Source organism: Macadamia integrifolia, chromosome 6 (assembly GCF_013358625.1).
Source record: "Macadamia integrifolia cultivar HAES 741 chromosome 6, SCU_Mint_v3, whole genome shotgun sequence".
Taxonomy (NCBI): Eukaryota; Viridiplantae; Streptophyta; class Magnoliopsida; order Proteales; family Proteaceae; genus Macadamia; species Macadamia integrifolia.
Window position 1 is genome coordinate 24074943 of NC_056562.1, and position 17365 is coordinate 24092307.

The window sequence follows — 17365 nt, forward strand, 5'->3', positions numbered from 1 at the left end:
ATATGGAGAGGTGGATATAATTGAAGTGTGTTACGTTTTAGGTGGAGTTTAATACGAATGAAAGGAGGGTGATTGGAAGGTTTAAAGAGGGAAGGTAGAGTCTTCTCTCATTCTTGTCTTTGAGAAGATTTGATGAACTTGAGAGCGTTAGGGGAAAAATAGATAAGAGTCATTTCAGTGGCTTGTGAAGGGACTTGAGGGTTGAAATTGAAGATTGAGAAGGCTTGAAGCTAGGAGCAAGGAGGAGTGAAGGGGGCCCAAGCTAGAAGAGAGGATTTGTGTTCTTCAAGAGGTAGGTCTTCTTCCCCATTTCTAATTCAGGGTTTATATTTAATAGGAGAGATTCAAAAATAAGGAGCAAAAATAATGGAGAAAGAAAGAGATAGAAACTGAGAGGGAGGGAGTATGCATATGCAACTCATCTTCAAATCAATTTTGGATTTTAAAAATAGAATAAATGAAGAGGGAAAAATTGTGTGTGTGTGTGAGAGAGAGAGAGAGAGAGAAAGAGAGGAAGAGAGGGTTGAGTAAAAGGGAGACCCTCTACGTTTTGAAAAACTAAATACTACTATTAATAATAATAACAATAGTAATAATAATAACACTAATAATAATAGTAGTAGTAGTAGTAATAATAATAATAATAATAATAATAATAATAATAATAATAATAATAATAACAGTAATAACAATTAGAAACATGCATAAATGATAAAACGAGGGGATTGATTAAAGGAAGTAAATTCCTAATATATGCTCTTAAGAAGCTTCTTTACTGAGAATAAAGAAGACAATTTTAGAGAAACTAAGAGATTTCAGACCCTATCTTGTAATTGTGTGTGAGAGAAAAAAAAAGGATATATATATATATATATAATAGGAGAGATTGGACGGCTAGGAAAGGATAGAAAACAAATTAAATTAACAAAAGGGAAAATTTAGGAGATAAAAAAGTATGCAAGGAAGAGAATGAGAGAGGATGAATGTAAGGTTTAATCAAAGAAAAGATATTCAATTACATAGAAATTTAACGCACTAATTATGCACTAACTGAAATGCAGAGAAAGAGACAAATACAAGATACAACCCCTAGGATGAGTAGTTTAATGGGAACACCTAGAACATACCATATAACAAATGGCACAATTATGATAATTTGAACCATGTAACTAAGTATAAATAAATATATTTATAATGCAATTTGGGGTTCAAAGCTATTGAGCATTTCTGTACAACTATTAAAGGGTCATTTTAGTAATAAAATAAAATTATGATTTTTAGTGAATGACACAATACTAAAAGGTAAGAAAATTTTTTAATTAAAATAACACTAAAATGTAAATTTTATAGGGGACCATTAATAACAAACTAAGAAAGTAAAAAGGCTTAATTGTTGGTATATACTCTTTTAGTTAATTGTTCATACATGCAAGACATCGATCAGGATCCTGATCATAGTAGAGGCACAGGTGAGTGGAACTTTATCATATCGCCGACTTTTTATCGCATTTCATATCTTGACATGTTTTTATTTTTATCAATGTGACAATATTATTTTAAATGCATCTCATAAGCATTTATAGCATCTCATGTGTTTAGCATTTATGTTTTATGCACTTATGAATATAATAACATTGTCTTAGGATTTTCTTTAAGGAATGAAATACATGAATTTATAGAATATATTATGTTATACCCGAACCCTAAAACTTCCTATTTAATGTTCAGGTGTGACATCGGAGGACAGCAGTACCAGTGAGCACAGGGTTGCATCCGTCTTTTGCTGAGGAAGGAAGGGCGACCCCACTTGCACCTGCTACCCATGCTTAAGTAATTGGAAAGGGTTCCGGACCCGAAGGCCGAAGGGAAAGGTCAGTTGAACCTCACACACACTAGAAACCCTGGAGAAGGCCCCACCCCACTCAAACAGAGGAGAAATCACAATACAAAGTGACAAGTTCAGCCTTCACCGGCTGATGGTCACCGGTGGATGGAGCATCCACCAGTGAACACCCTCCAGTGAGAATACTGGTCGAAAACGGGTTAATTTGTCGTGGGACCCGGATCTTCGCACCTGTGCACATCAAACCATCCCCAATAGTTGGTACAACCTATTGGGGAATAGATTAACGTATCCGGACACCCTAAGGTGGGCCCGTTAGTGTCAAATAAAGGAATAACCCGGTATTGGGTAAAAACCCATTAATTCCCCAAACAGCCCTTAGTGGGACTTAAGTGGCTATAAATATGGCACTTACTATACATTTCTTTTCCTACCAAAATAGAAAGAAGGAAAGGGAGAAAGAAGAAGAAGAAGAAGAAGAAGAAGAAGAAGAAGAAGAAGAAGGAGAAGGAGAGGAAGAAAGGAGGAAGGCTAGGGCTCCATTCTTGAGGTAAGCCCATATGCTCATCTCTCCACACACACACATAAATCTCTATCTATCTATCTCTCTCTCTCCTTCCCATTTCACTCTTTATTGGGAGTAATGGAGACCCAACCAAATTCCACCTACCCAACCATAAATACTACATTATGGGAGAGGGAAATTAGAGTAAGAGACCTACATTGGCAAGGTTATTCACTCAACCTTGGGTCTAAGGACAAATCCCTATGAAATCCCTACCCAAAACCCTAGGATTTTGGAATTTGAACAAATCCTCTATGACCTAACACCCTAACCTAATCCTAAGTTGGGGAAAATGAAATTAAACCTAGGTATGGTGTGTGAGAGTGATCTCAGGAGCCATTAATGACCATTCCATGAGATCACCCTAAGTCTTCCCCAATGTATCCTAACCTAGACTTGTGTATTGAGGAAATTGGGTGTATCTTGAAACCCTATGTTGATCCACTCACTAATTTCACTAAACCTAAGCTAAGTGAAGTGTGTGAGGATACCCTACATGAAAAACCAACCCTAAGATCAAAAAACCCAATTTTTAAACTATACAAAAGAAGGAGAAATGGGAATGGAGTTGGGATATGACACCCCATTGGAAAATACGTATTTCCACCACCATACACAGGGGCCACAGAGCCAATAGGGCTGATCTGGGCAAGAAAACCCCAATTTTACCTTCACCGACAGATGGTCAATGACCAGTCGGTGAAGGCAGGAACCATCCACCGGTGAAAATATTACAAGATGTGCATTCCGTTCGGATTCATCCACCGATGAACTCACCGGTGGATGGTACCGACGGATCACCATCCACCGGTGAGCATCCACCGGTGAGCCATTTTAAAGTTAATTTTTAATCCTTTTAATTGGGGCACGAGTCTTAGTGTCCCACTCCTCTATGAATAATCAAATAACCTAAAAACACTATGCATCCTAGGAGTGGAACTGAGAAGTGACGGGGACACGCAACACGAAACCATCAACTATCTACTGCCATCTAGAACACGAGGTGAGGGGATTTTGTGTGTTTTTATGGAATGCTTGCATCATAATGCATATGTGAATGAATTCTATCATTTTGCATATTATTATATTATTCCTTATATATGGTGTTGATGTGGCATGAGAATGTGGATTATGATTGTGCATGTGTGCGTGTGTGTGTGTGACTGGGGTGCAGGGTGGCCAATGGTTGGTGTCCATGGCACTGCATGCTCAATGTGCATATGTGCGTGTGGGTGTGTGACTGGGGTGCAGGGTGGCCAACGGTTGGTGCCGACGGCACTGCATGCTCAGGGTGAGTGCGTGTGTGTGACTGGGGTGCAAGGTGGCCAATGGTTGGTGCCGACGGCACTGCATGCTCAATGTGTGTGAGTGTGATTGAATTTTGTTGTGGCATATTAGAATGCATTGGGCTAGGATAACCACCCTGGTGCCACAACCCTTGCCAATAGGGGTTTACATATTGGCTAATCCTCTCGTCCGACGGTCCATGGTTGGGGACGATTTTCGGTGACTGAGGTGTGAAGATGCCAGCGTCGTGACAGACCCTCACACGATGTTTGATTCGGTGACTGGTATACCCTACATGTGATTTTGGATTCGATATAGTGGTATCATGGGAGGGTTATTAATAGGGGTTTGTCGGGTAACGATGTGGTTCCGGAACCGGCACGCTCCTGACTCATAACTAGCTAGTATCCCTGGGGACTGATAACGTACATTCATGACTGGGGATAACACCTACGTTTCAGTAGCACTTATACCCTCTTCGGACTTAGAAATTGTTGCTTAGAATTGCTTGATAATAAATGGATCATGTCATTGCACTCACATAATTGCATTCATATTGATGTGGTTAGGCATGAATATTCATACTGTTGAATTTTCTTGGATTGTCATGATTGATTGTGTGTGTTACCCTCACTGGGCTTCGTGGAAGCTCACCCCCTATTGTTGCCCCATTTTAGATGTTGATTTAGGAAATCCTTTGAAAACTATAATCGAGGTCCTGGCTCTCTACGGAGGTGACCTGTTGGATGAGGAGCTAGTTGCGCACGAGGATGGATGCGTGTGTAGTGATTGTGCATTTGGAGCACTCTGAGGATGGGAGTATCATCTTCTATTTTTGATTCTTTTTGTACTTAACAGATGTAGCCCTTTGGGGGCATAACTGTAATTTTGATTAGGATGTGAAAACATTCTTTTTGTATAAATATGGTAAATATCAATAGAGATCACCAGTTGATATATATTTTGTATATATTATAAGTATGTGATTTTAGAATTCATTTCATAATCTTATGAACTTAAAGTACTGCATCGTGGATCCTGGATGGATGGTGGACACATGTGTGTGTCCATATCGCCAGCCTTCAGGTGAGTGGAGGCAGGGTGTGACAACGAGTGGTATCAGAGCACAATACGCTGCTTTAAGTCATAAACTTATGAAATGTTAGGACTACTGGTGATTAGGTTATAAATAAAAGCTTAAAGATAAGTACATAAATCATAGTTCACACATAGGAGACAAGTTGAAGATAGAAGCCGATAACACTGATAATTTCATTAATAACAAATTCAGCTTACAACTTTGAGAGAGGAGAATACAAGACTTAACTAGGAGCAAATTACATGGACGATAACTACTTGCTAAATAACTCTCAAGTTAATAACAATAATGGCACAAATAAAACATAATAGGATCACAATCCTAAGAACAAGATTGAAAGATAAAAGGACCTAGGAAAAACTACTGCTGGGGTGGATCACTGGGTGGTACCGAAGAAACAGGAGTAGTATCTGCTAGCCCAAAGTAAGTGTTCCACCTACGGGTCCATAGCTCCAGATGACTGACCCTATCATCAATGCTGTCCAGAGGGGTATTCAGACCCCGAAAACCTGTTTCCATAGCCTGCATCACCCGATCCCAACCTACTGCATCACTTGGTGCGGTCGAAGAAAAAGTGCCATCAACATATTGAGATGAAGTGTAAGGAGGAGGTGGGGTAGTTACCCTACGGCCTTAACGCAATGGAGGTCCATCATCTTCACTATCCTCCCCATCTTCCTCGCTCTCCTCGGCCTCCTTGTCGTTTTCCATATCCATATCATGGTCACCTCCTATAGGGACCATTACCGGCACCCCCTTAGCATCACTACCATCATTGGGGTCAACCTTCATCTTCACTAAGGAGTGTAAATCGAAAGGATACCTCTTGGCTCCATCTGTAGGCTCGTCAGCATAGGGGACCCCAAAGTGTACAAAAATACTAGTAAGGAGATTTCTGTAAAGTAAATTTCCATCCTTTAGGTACTTGGCCTGGTATGCCATATGTCGCATCAAAAGGTATGGGAGGTGATCTGGAGACCCACATACAAGCATAGGGTAACATAGGCCTGGAGAAGAGAAACTTCATTGAAATGACCTCCAGCTAGTAATATGTTTAACTGAACTACCCTACAAAGCCCCTTGGGCGTGGTCCTGAAGCGACTGAACCTAGCCCATCCACTAGTGGTTCCAGTTAACTGTCGACACATCTCATCTAAACTATCTTGGGGCATGAAGGCTTCCCTTCTAGTCTTGGGAGCATAATATACACTCTCCCCAGTGCTTGAAATCCCAGTAATAGCACCAAACTCGGTTGTGGTGGAGGAGAGGTCTACTCCCATAACTCGGCTCGTGAGACGATAATCATTCTCCCCTACTTCCTCACCCCTCAGATTGCAAAAGAACATTTGGACCAAGAGAGGATAACATCTGTCCCCCGGGTCTAACAGCGATGTCCAACCCAGTGCCTGCAACCGCCTCGCTATACCAAAGGAAGTCATCTGACCATGCAATATTGTCTTCTCGAAATCCACAAGTTTACTTCCAAACACCCCCCATTTCTGTGCACTCTCCGCAGAGCTAAACAAAAATCTGTCAAAGTTAGGTTCTGGAGCAGCTGGAATCTACATCGCAACATTTCGACTACGTGTGTCTCTTCTAGAACTCATGACTGCATACAAACACAACAAATATACATATCCAACTAAGTGTATACAAAAGGAAAGGCACATTTGGAAAGAATGCAAGAAATTTCACATAAATCACTAGTTAGGGTTTCACAGAGAAGAAAATTTGGGGAAAATGGAAAATCTAGCAAAAAATGGGAGGAAAACCTTACCACTTGTGCGAAATGTGGCGTGGATTGGTAGAAAAAGTTACCAGATGATGTTCTTCCAACCTTGGGAGAGCTCTCCGATCATTCTTGGCAAGAAAAGGCAAAGAAATTTGAGAAAGGGTTAAGACCCACTATAGGGGCTGTGTTAGTGGCTCAGTACCTCCACAGTTATGCCCAGGTGGTTCAGGCTGCCAAATCCATTGAGGATAAACAAAGAGGGAACTATCATGCCATCCAAGGGAAGAGGACAGTGGCACCTAGCAGGTTTGGTCAGGGGACATATTCTAGTGCAGCCCTAGGTCAGTATAGAAGACCAGAAACAGGACAAGCACCACCACCACCTAGACCCATGGTAGCACAGTCTCAGATGGTCCCCTTAAGGTGTTTTATCTGTCAGCAAATGGGTCACTTTGCAAAGAATTGCTCATAGAGGAGACCGGGTGACCCCTATGTAGGACCAACCAGATCAGTGCAGCCATTATCCGCCACCCATCTGGCTCAGGCACCACAGGGAGCTAGACTGCAAGGGAAAGTGTTTGCACTAACTACTGAGGAAGCGGAGGCATCGCCTGGAGTGGTCACAGGTACCTTGTTGATATCGATGACCCCTGCATATGTTTTGTTCGATACTGGTGCATCACATTCATTTGTATCCCCCACTTTTGCCGCTGAGATGAATATCAAGCCAAAAATGTTAACACACAAGTTAGTAGTTAGCACACCAACTGGGAGTGAGGTAGGATTAGAGGAGATTTATGAGTCGTATCCTATTCAAGTCTATGGATGGGACATGATTGCCCATTTGATTAAATTAGAGATGTGTGACTTCGATGTTATCTTAGGTATGGATTGGTTATCCGCCTATAGGGCATGTGTTTTATGTGCTGAGAAGAAAATTGTATTCAAACTTCGAGAAGGAGGTGAGTTTGTTTACAAAGGGAGAAAAGTCAAGAAGTCCAAGAAACTAGTGATATCTGCACTTAAAGTGAGAAGATTACTAGAGCAAGGATGTGAGGCTTATTTGGCATTTGTGATTGACACAACTAAGGAGAGTAAGTCGGTAGAGGAAATAGAAGTAGTGAGAGAATTTTCAGACATCTTTCCTGACAACTTACCTGGACTACCCCCGGACTGAGACTGAATTCACTATTGATCTGATCCCTGGGGCGGCACCTATATCAAAAGCTCCATATAGGATGGCACTTTTAGAACTGAAGGAGTTGAAGGAACAATTACAAGATTTATTAGAGAAAGGGTTCATCCGACCTAGTGTGTCCCCATGGGGAGCACCGGTACTCTTTGTTAGGAAGAAGGATGGGAGTATGAGAATGTGCATAGAATACAGGGAACTCAATAAGCTAACTATCAAGAATAGGTATCCGTTGCCTAGAATCGATGATCTCTTTGATCAATTGCATGGTGCAACCATGTTCTCCAAAATTGACCTTAGATCTGGTTATCATCAACTCAAGATCAGAGAGGGTGACATCAGGAAGACAACTTTCAGGACCCATTATGGACAATATGAGTTCTTAGTTATGCCATTTGGACTAACCAATGCCCCTACAGTGTTCATGGAGTTGATGAATAGAGTATTCCATGATATGTTAGACAACTTTGTCATCGTGTTCATTGACGACATATTGATCTATTCGAAGAGCAGGGAGGAACATGCTACCCATTTGAGATTTGCCCTTCAGAGATTGAGAGAGAAGCACTTGTATGCAAAATTCAGTAAATGTGAGTTTTGGCTTACACAAGTGCATTTCTTAGGGCATGTTGTCTCAGAGAAGGGCATTGAAGTTGATCTTGAAAAGGTAAAGGTTGTGGTAGAATGGGAGGCACCTAAGAATGTAGGTGAAATTCGTAGTTTCCTGGGGTTAGCAGGGTAGTACAGGAGGTTCATCGAAAATTTCTCACGCATTTCTGGACCTATGACTTGACTAACACGGAAGGGAGTGAAATTTGAATGGTCTAAGGAATGTGAAGAAAGTTTCCAGGAATTGAAGTGGAAATTAATAACAGCTCCAGTACTCACTATTTCAGAAGGCAACGCTGGAATTGTAGTATATAGTGATGCATCCAAGTTGGGCTTAGGCTGTGTGTTGATGCAAAATGGCAAGGTTGTAGCATATGCATCTCGACAGCTGAAGGACTATGAAAAGAATTACCCCACTCATGACTTGGACTTAGCAGCGGTCAGTTTTGCTTTAAAGATCTGGCGGCATTATTTATATGGGGAAAAGAGTGAGATCTTCAGCGATCATAAGAGTTTGAAATACTTTTTCACCAAAAAGGAGCTGAATATGAGACAAAGAAGATGGTTGGAACTGATGAAGGATTATGACTGCACCATCCATTACCATCCGGGGAAGGCCAACGTAGTGGCTGATGCATTAAGCAGGAAGTCTCAAACTCTATCCCTAGCAGCCTTGACTATGAATGAACAGTTGATTGAGGAAGCTAGAAAGTGGATTTGGAACTACTAATGAATGAGGCGATAGTGACCTTGGCCACACTTATGATACAACCATTGTTAGTGGAGAAAATCCAAGTCTCCCAAGTACTAGACGAGGATCTTCAGAAAATAGTAAGCGATATCAAAGAAGGAAGATAAAAAGATTTAAATTTCAAGTTGACTGAAGATGGGGTCCTCAAGTTCAAAGATAGACTTTGCGTACCAAAGGATGAAGAGATGAGGGAATTAATATTGAAAGAAGCTTATAGTTCACCCTACTCCATCCATCCAGGTAGTACAAAAATGTACAAGGATTTGAAGAAGTCCTATTGGTGGTGTGGCATGAAAACTGACGTAGCCACCCATGTAGCCAGATGCTTGAATTGTCAATAGATCAAAGCAGAAAGGCAAAGGCCACACGGCTTATTACAACCCCTACCCATACTAGAATGGAAATAGGAAAACATTACCATGGATTTTGTCACAGGACTGCCACATACTTAGAAAGGGAATGACACCATCTGGGTAATTGTAAACCGACTGACCAAGGTGGCCCACTTCATCACTATGAAGATTACTTACTCCATGGAAAAGTTGGCTCAACTGTATGTTGAAAATATTACCCGATTACACGGGGTACCAGCAAGCATTGTCTCTGACCGAGATGCCAGATTCACCTCCAACTTCTGGAAATGTCTACAGACAGCATTGGGGACACAACTGAATTTCAGCACGGAATTCCATCCACAGACAGATGGGCAGTCAGAGAGGACTATATAGACCCTAGAGGATATGTTGTGGGCTTGTGTATTGGATATGAGCTATAGCTGGGATGAGCACTTGTCACTCACAGAGTTCTCCTACAACAATAGCTACTAGGCTACTATAGGCATGGCACCTTATGAAGCCCAGTATGGTAAGAAATGCATAACGCCTTTGTATTGGGATGAAGTTAGAGAAAGGAGGATCCTAGGCCCGGAACTGATCCAAGCCACTTGTGAGAAAGTGGATGTAATCAGGGAGAGAATTAAGGCGGCTCAATCAAGACAGAAAAACTATATGGATGTCAGACGAAAGCACCTAAAGTTTGAGGTGGGCGATAAAATTTTTCTAAAAGTATCCCCAGTGAGAGGAGTGAAGAGGTTTGGCAAGAAGGGAAAGCTAAGTCCTCGATACATGGGACCTTATGAAATATTGGGTCGAGTCAGAACAGTAGCTTATCGGGTCGCTATGCCACCCGAATTAGAAGGAGCTCATAATGTGTTTCATGTTTCCATGCTCAAGAAGTACGTTTCTGATCCAGCTCATATTTTGACACATGTACCCTTGGAACTTGACACTGATTGGAAGTATGTAGAACAACCAGAAGAAATCATTGACCGGAGAGACCACATTCTCCACAATCAGACTATTTCTTATGTACTAGTCAAGTGGAGAAATCACTCCAGACAAGAAGCATCTTAGGAACATGAGGAGGAAATGAAGAAGAAATATCCTCAGTTTTTTGGATCACCAGGGACGTCAAATTTCGAGGATGAAATTTCTTGTAAGGAAGGGGGAATGTTATACCCGAACCCTAAAACTTCCTATTTAATGTTCAGGTGCGACGCCGGAGGACACCAGTACCAGTGAGCACTGGGTTGCATCTGTCTTTTGCCAAGGAAGGAAGGGAAACCCCACTTGCACCTGCTACCCATGCTTAAGTAATTGGAAGGGATTCCGGACCCGAAGGGAAAGGTAAGTTGAACCTCACACACACTAGAAACCTTGGAGAAGGCCCCCCTCAAATAGAGGAGAAATCACCATACAAAGTGACCAGTTCAGCCTTCACTGACTGATGGTCGTCGGTGGATGGAGCATCCACCGGTGAACACCCTCCGATGAGAACACTGGCCGAAAACGGGTTAATTTGTCACGGGACCCGGATCTTCGCACCCGTGCACATCAAACCACCCCCAATAGTTGGTACAACCTATTAGGGAATAGATTAACGTATCCGGACACCCTAAGTTGGGCCCGTTAGTGCCAAATAACGGAATAACCCGATATTAGGTAAAAACCCATTAATTCCCCAAACAGCCCTTAGTGGGACTTAAGTGGCTATAAATAATGCTCTTCCCATACATTTCTTCTCCTACCAAAATAGAAAGAAGGAAAGGGAGAAAGAAGAAGAAGAAGAAGAAGAAGAAGGAGAAGGAGACGAAGGAAGGAGGAAGGCTAGGGCTCCATTCTTGAGGTAAGCCCATATGCTCAACTCTCCACCCACACACATAAATCTCTATCTATCTCTCTCTCTCCTTCCCATTTCACTCTTTATTGGGAGTAATGGAGACCAAACCAAATTCCACCTACCCAACCATAAATACTACATAATGGGAGAGGGAAATTAGAGTAAGAGACCTACATTGGCAAGGTTATTCACTCAACCTTGGGTCTAAGGACAAATCCCTATGAAATCCCTACCCAAAACCCTAGGATTTGGGAATTTGAACAAATCCTCTATGACCTAACACCCTAACCTAATCCTAAGTTGAGGAAAATGAAATTAAACCTCGGTATGGTGTGTGAAAGTGATCTCATGAGCCATTAATGACCATTCCATGAGATCAACCTAAGTCTTCCCCAATGTATCCTAACCTTGACTTGTGTATTGAGGAAATTGGGTGTATCTTGAAACCCTATGTTGATCCACTCACTAATTTCACTAAACCTAAGCTAAGTGAAGTGTGTGAGGATACCCTACATGAAAAACCAACCCTAAAATCACAAAACCCAATTTGTAAACTATACAAAAGAAGCAGAAAGGGGAATGGAGTTGGGAAATGACATCCCACTGAAAAATACGTATTTTCACCACCATACACAGGGCCACAGGGCCAATAGGGCTGATCTGGGCAAGAAAACCCCAATTTTACCTTCACCGGTGGATGGTCACCGGCCAGCAGGTGAAGGCAGGAACCATCCACTGGTGAAAATATTACAGGATGTGCATTCCGTTCGGATTCATCCACCGGTGAACTCACCGGCGAATGACCATCCACCAGTGAACCATTTTAAAGTTAATTTTTAATCCTTTTAATTGGGGCACGATTCTTAGTGTCCCACTCCTCTATGAATAATCGAATAACCTAAAAACACTATGTATCCTAGGAGTGGAACCGAGAAGTGATGGGGACACGTAACCCGAAACCATCAACTATCTACTGCCATCTAGAACACGAGGTGAGGGGATTTTGTGTGTTTTTATGGAATGCTTGCATCATAATGCATATGTGAATGAATTTTATCATTTTTCATATTATTATATTATTCCTTATATATGGTGTTGATGTGGCATGAGAATGTGGATTATGATTGTGCATGTGTGCGTGTGTGCGTGTGTGTGTGTGACTGGGGTGCAGGGTGGCCAATGGTTGGTGTCCATGGCACTGCATGCTCAATGTGCATATGTGCGTGTGGGTGTGTGACTGGGGTGCAGGGTGGCCAACGGTTGGTGCCGGCGGCACTGCATGCTCAGGCTGAGTCCGTGTGTGTGATTGGGGTGCAGGGTGGCCAATGGTTGGTGCCGGCGGCACTGCATGCTCAAGGTGTGTGCGTGTGATTGAATTGTGTTGTGGCATATTAGAATGCATTGGGCTAGGATAACAACCCTGGTGCCACAGCCCTTGCCAATAGGGGTTTACGTATTGGCTAATCCTCTCGTCTGACGGTCCGTGGTTGGGGACGATTTTCGGTGACTTAGGTGCGAAGATGCCAGTGTCGTGACAGACCCTCACGCGATGTTTGATTCGGTGACAGGTATACCCTACATGTGATGTTGGATTCAATGTAGTGGTATCATGGGAGGGTTATTAATAGGGGTTTGTCGGGTAACGATGTGGTTCTGGAACCGGCCCTCTCCTGACTCACAACTAGCTAGTATCCCTGGGGACTGATAATGTACATTCATGACTAGGGATAACACCTACGTTGCAATAACACTTATACCCCTTTGGACTTAGAAATTGTTGCTTAGAATTGCTTGATAATAAATGGATCATGTCATTGCACTCACATAATTGCATCCATATTGATGTGGTCGGGCATGAATATTCATACTGTTGCATTTTCTTGGATTGTCATGATTGCTTGTGTGTGTTACCCTCACTGGGCTTCGTGGAAGCTCACCCCCTGTTGTTGCCCCTTTTTAGATGTTGATTCAGGAAATCCTTTGGAAACTGTAATCGAGGTCCCGGCTCTCTACGGAGGTGACCTCTGGGATGAGGAGCTGGTTGCGCACAAGGATGGATGCGTGTGCGATGATTGTGCATTTGGAGCACTCTGAGGATGGGAGTATCATCTTCTATTTTTGATTCTTTTTGTGCTTAACAGATGTAGCCCTATGGGGGCATAACTGTAATTATGATTAAGATGTTAAAACATTCTTTTTGTGTAAATATGGTAAATATCAATAGAAATCACTAGTTGATATATATATTTTTTATACTATAAGTATGTGATTTTAAAATTCATTTCATAATCTTATGAACTTAAAGTACTGCATCGTGGATCCTGGATGGATGGTGGACATGTGTGCGTGTCCATGTCGCCAGCCTTCAGGTGTGTGGAGGCGGGGTGTGACATATTAAGAATGATGAAATGGCCTCAAAAGAATGGCACTGAAGGTCCATCTATGTCCACTCCATCAAAGGGCTCGGAATTCCTATCAAAAGGCTTGGGAAAGACAAAATGGATTGAAAGGGAAAGCGATGAAAAAAACAATGATAGTAGAAAGAACCCTATATGACTACCACCATTTTCAATAGGGGTTTAGGTACTGAATGAGGGCTTGTCCACCCCGTCAAGGGGCTTGGGGTTCCCATCAAAGGGCTTGGGATCTCCAGCAAAGGGCTTGGAAAGGACAGGAGGTGTCGGCCAACCCCGTCAAAGGGCTCGGGGGTCCCGTCAAAGGGCTTGGGATAGGCAGCCACGTTGATTAGCGGTGTGTCCTCACTGTCATGTTGCATTAGGTAGTTCATATGATAATTGACTTACCTTAGGATTTTAAGAGTATAAATGACTTTGTTGATTTGTAATGACCATGTGAAATTATTTATGAACAATTAAGAAGATATTCTTTTTATCCGTATTTACATATTTGAGAATGAAATTATGTCTATGTTTTATGTATTTCGTGACTACGCCAATATTATTTTTGAAGCTAGTATGCATGTTTTTTTTTTCTTTTTTGTTATGGCATGGTTTCCTCACGGGGCTTGTTAAACTCACCCACCATTTTCCCCTGCAGATCGGTAAGCACACGTTAGTGGAGTATAGATGGATGTGAAATGAAGACAATTTCTATTTTATTTTAGTAGTTGAGTTAAAAAAAATTATAATAGACTTATTAAGGTTTTACTTGTAGCCACCAAACATATGATAGTCAGTTGATGTATTATGGACTTTAGTTTAATTTTCTGTTTATGAGCGCTTTCTTTTGTGTTCATTCGGTCTATATAGTAAATTTATGAATTTATATGGGTAATCTATGAGATATTAGTTTTATTTTTCTAATCATTTGATCATTGCCCGTGAGAGCATTACCTATTGCCCTATCTCGGGTTTGGGTCATTACGCATTGTACTAAACCAATAACTCACATTACCTAATGGCTCATAACAACGATACCAACGAAACCCCGACAAACACCTAAGGCACAACATCTAATACTGTAACACCCATCTTAATTTATGCAAAAACAAATCCCTGCATAGCAATATCGTAAGAAAATCCCTACATAGCAAATCCCTACTACAGTTTCTCTATAATGGTGTGGTCTGAGTTTTTACAGGTCTTTGACTTGCAATGGTTGGGTTTCCCATCTATTCAGGAGTTATTCTCTTGATGGAAGTGAAAGTCTAATGGAACTCATCTGAAACAAATATGAGGTGCATCTCTTATTTATGTTTTATATCATATTTGGATGGAGAGAAACCGCAAGAGATTCGATAAACAGTAGTAGATCGGCTACTTTAGTTGTAAAAGCTGTTATTATAGATCTGCAGGTAGTTTATGGGGTGATTTCAGTAGTGGCAAAATCTATGAAGGGCTTGATTCTCTCTGCCACTTTGAAGCTGATAAGAGTGAAACCAACAACAAAAAAGATGTTTGAAATTTTTCGGGTTTGTCCTCCCTTCAGCTGTGGCAAGGTTAACATTGATGGGTGCTCCCTTGGCAACCTAGGAAACGCAGGTGCAGGTGATGTATTTCGGAACGGTCAAGGGGCTGTAACGGTTTGCTTTGCCTCATATCTGGGCATTGCAACTAATTTTGATGCTGAGTTCTCAACCTTTTTTGAAGCTATTAGGGTTGCTCAGAATTTGAATTTAAACTGGATTCAAGTTGAGAGTGATTCAAAGGTTGTGGTATGGTGTGTACCGACTTCTACAATCCCATGGAAGTTTAAATAACAATGGTTTAGCTCCTTGGAATTCTTAAATTCGATCACATGGAGTATTCAACATTGCTTTCATGAAGTTAACATAGTGGCAGATTGGTTGGCAAAGCAGGCAGTGGCAAACTGTTTATCATGTAATTGGGACACTCCCCCTAGATTCTCAATATCTGATATTGAGTGGGATGCTATGGGGAAACCTAGATTCAGGTTTTCATGAGTTTTGTTTCTTTTTAATAGTCTCATTTTCCTCTCTACTGATGGCAATGCCGAAGGTGGGGGGATTTTGAGCTTTGATGTGCCCATGGGGCCTTGTAAATTCTTTTTTCATCCATAGTAATATATTCTTTTGCTAACCTTAAGGTAAAAAAAAAAAAAAAAATTTACTCAACCATAACATGTCTGCCACCTTTGTATATGTTTCTGGTCTATTTAACTTTTTCCCATTTTCAAGTTTCAGGATGACACATCCCCACAACCAAGCAAACATGTTCTCCCAAACCTACCAAAACTACCATCAAATTGATGGAATGCTACTACCAATTCAGCACAACAAATATGACAGTGGGGACATCAACAGAAAGTAGATCTTTGGTTTATTCGCATCAAATTCCTCATTAAAGAGTACAACTATGGTGTGGGTGGGGATCTTACATGCCTTAGTGTGTCTATATGTGTGTGTCTGTGTGATAGAGATAGAGAGATACAGATACAGAGAGAGAGAGAGAGAGAGAGAGAGAGAGAGAGAGAGAGAATTTCTTTTCAGTTGTAATACGTTTGCCAAATATTACTATTGCAGATGGCTACAAATCTACAACATACCCTTCAAATATCTACCATCAATAACTTATTACTGTTTTTTTCTACTTATTGACATCAAGAACTATGTTAACTCAAAACTTCTTAAGACCTGCCACCATGCAGAATTAAATGAACAAATTTTTTATATGACCTATGATTCATGATAATCAACAATGATGATAACTCACATTGTGCACTCTCTGATCCAATTTCTTAAAGATATAGCAGCTTCAAGGATCTCCAAGGGATTTCAACCTCAGATGTGGGGGTAAGCAATTCACTAATAGTACCCATCGGTAACAGTATGGTCGCACACATCTTTAGAAGCAACTACTTTCACTCACCCTCAGGCTCCTCCCTGCCTTTGTAATGCACCTAGCAAACGACTTCCCTCTTATTTTCTTGTGTGTCATCACAATGGTAAATCAAAATTAGGGTCTAATGACCATATTTTAACATTTGCAACCAAAGAGAACTCAAGTGGAGGTAAAATTATTGAAACAAACACTTACTTCACTTGCGCGGGAGACTGGGGAATGGGTCACCTAGGAAATTGGTCGACTACCCATCATCAAACACTCTCCAGTTACAAAGGGTTCCACTGCACTTATAGCGACTCTGGTCCGGATTCCAGCTATCGGTAACAGATCCAAGATTGCCCAATACTTCACTGATGATTTCAGCCTTTCCTAAGTCACTGCAACATCTCTATTATAAGCCTATTCTAATGCTTCCATCAAGCCATTCTCTCCGTAATCTATTTATATATATATATTCCCCTCTACATCTCTCCAACCTCTCCCATCGTCTCTCAAAAGTTGTTGCAGTTTCTGTTTAGGAGAGTAGAATGAATAGCGAGGAAGAAAAAGGTGGTATTAGGGTCTTCAATGTCGATGCGATTTTAGAGATGGGTACTAGTAGTACCTATGCTTGAGGTAGATCTAGAATGGTGGAGTCGCTGGGAAGGGGAAGACGTGGATGCAGAAGAATCCCATTCTAGATGAGGAAGATGAGATCTGAAATGTAGAAAAAGTATACTGTAAAGAGTGTATGTATTTTAATCTTCCAACACAAATAGTATGGTATTATTCAAAGTTTAGCAGGG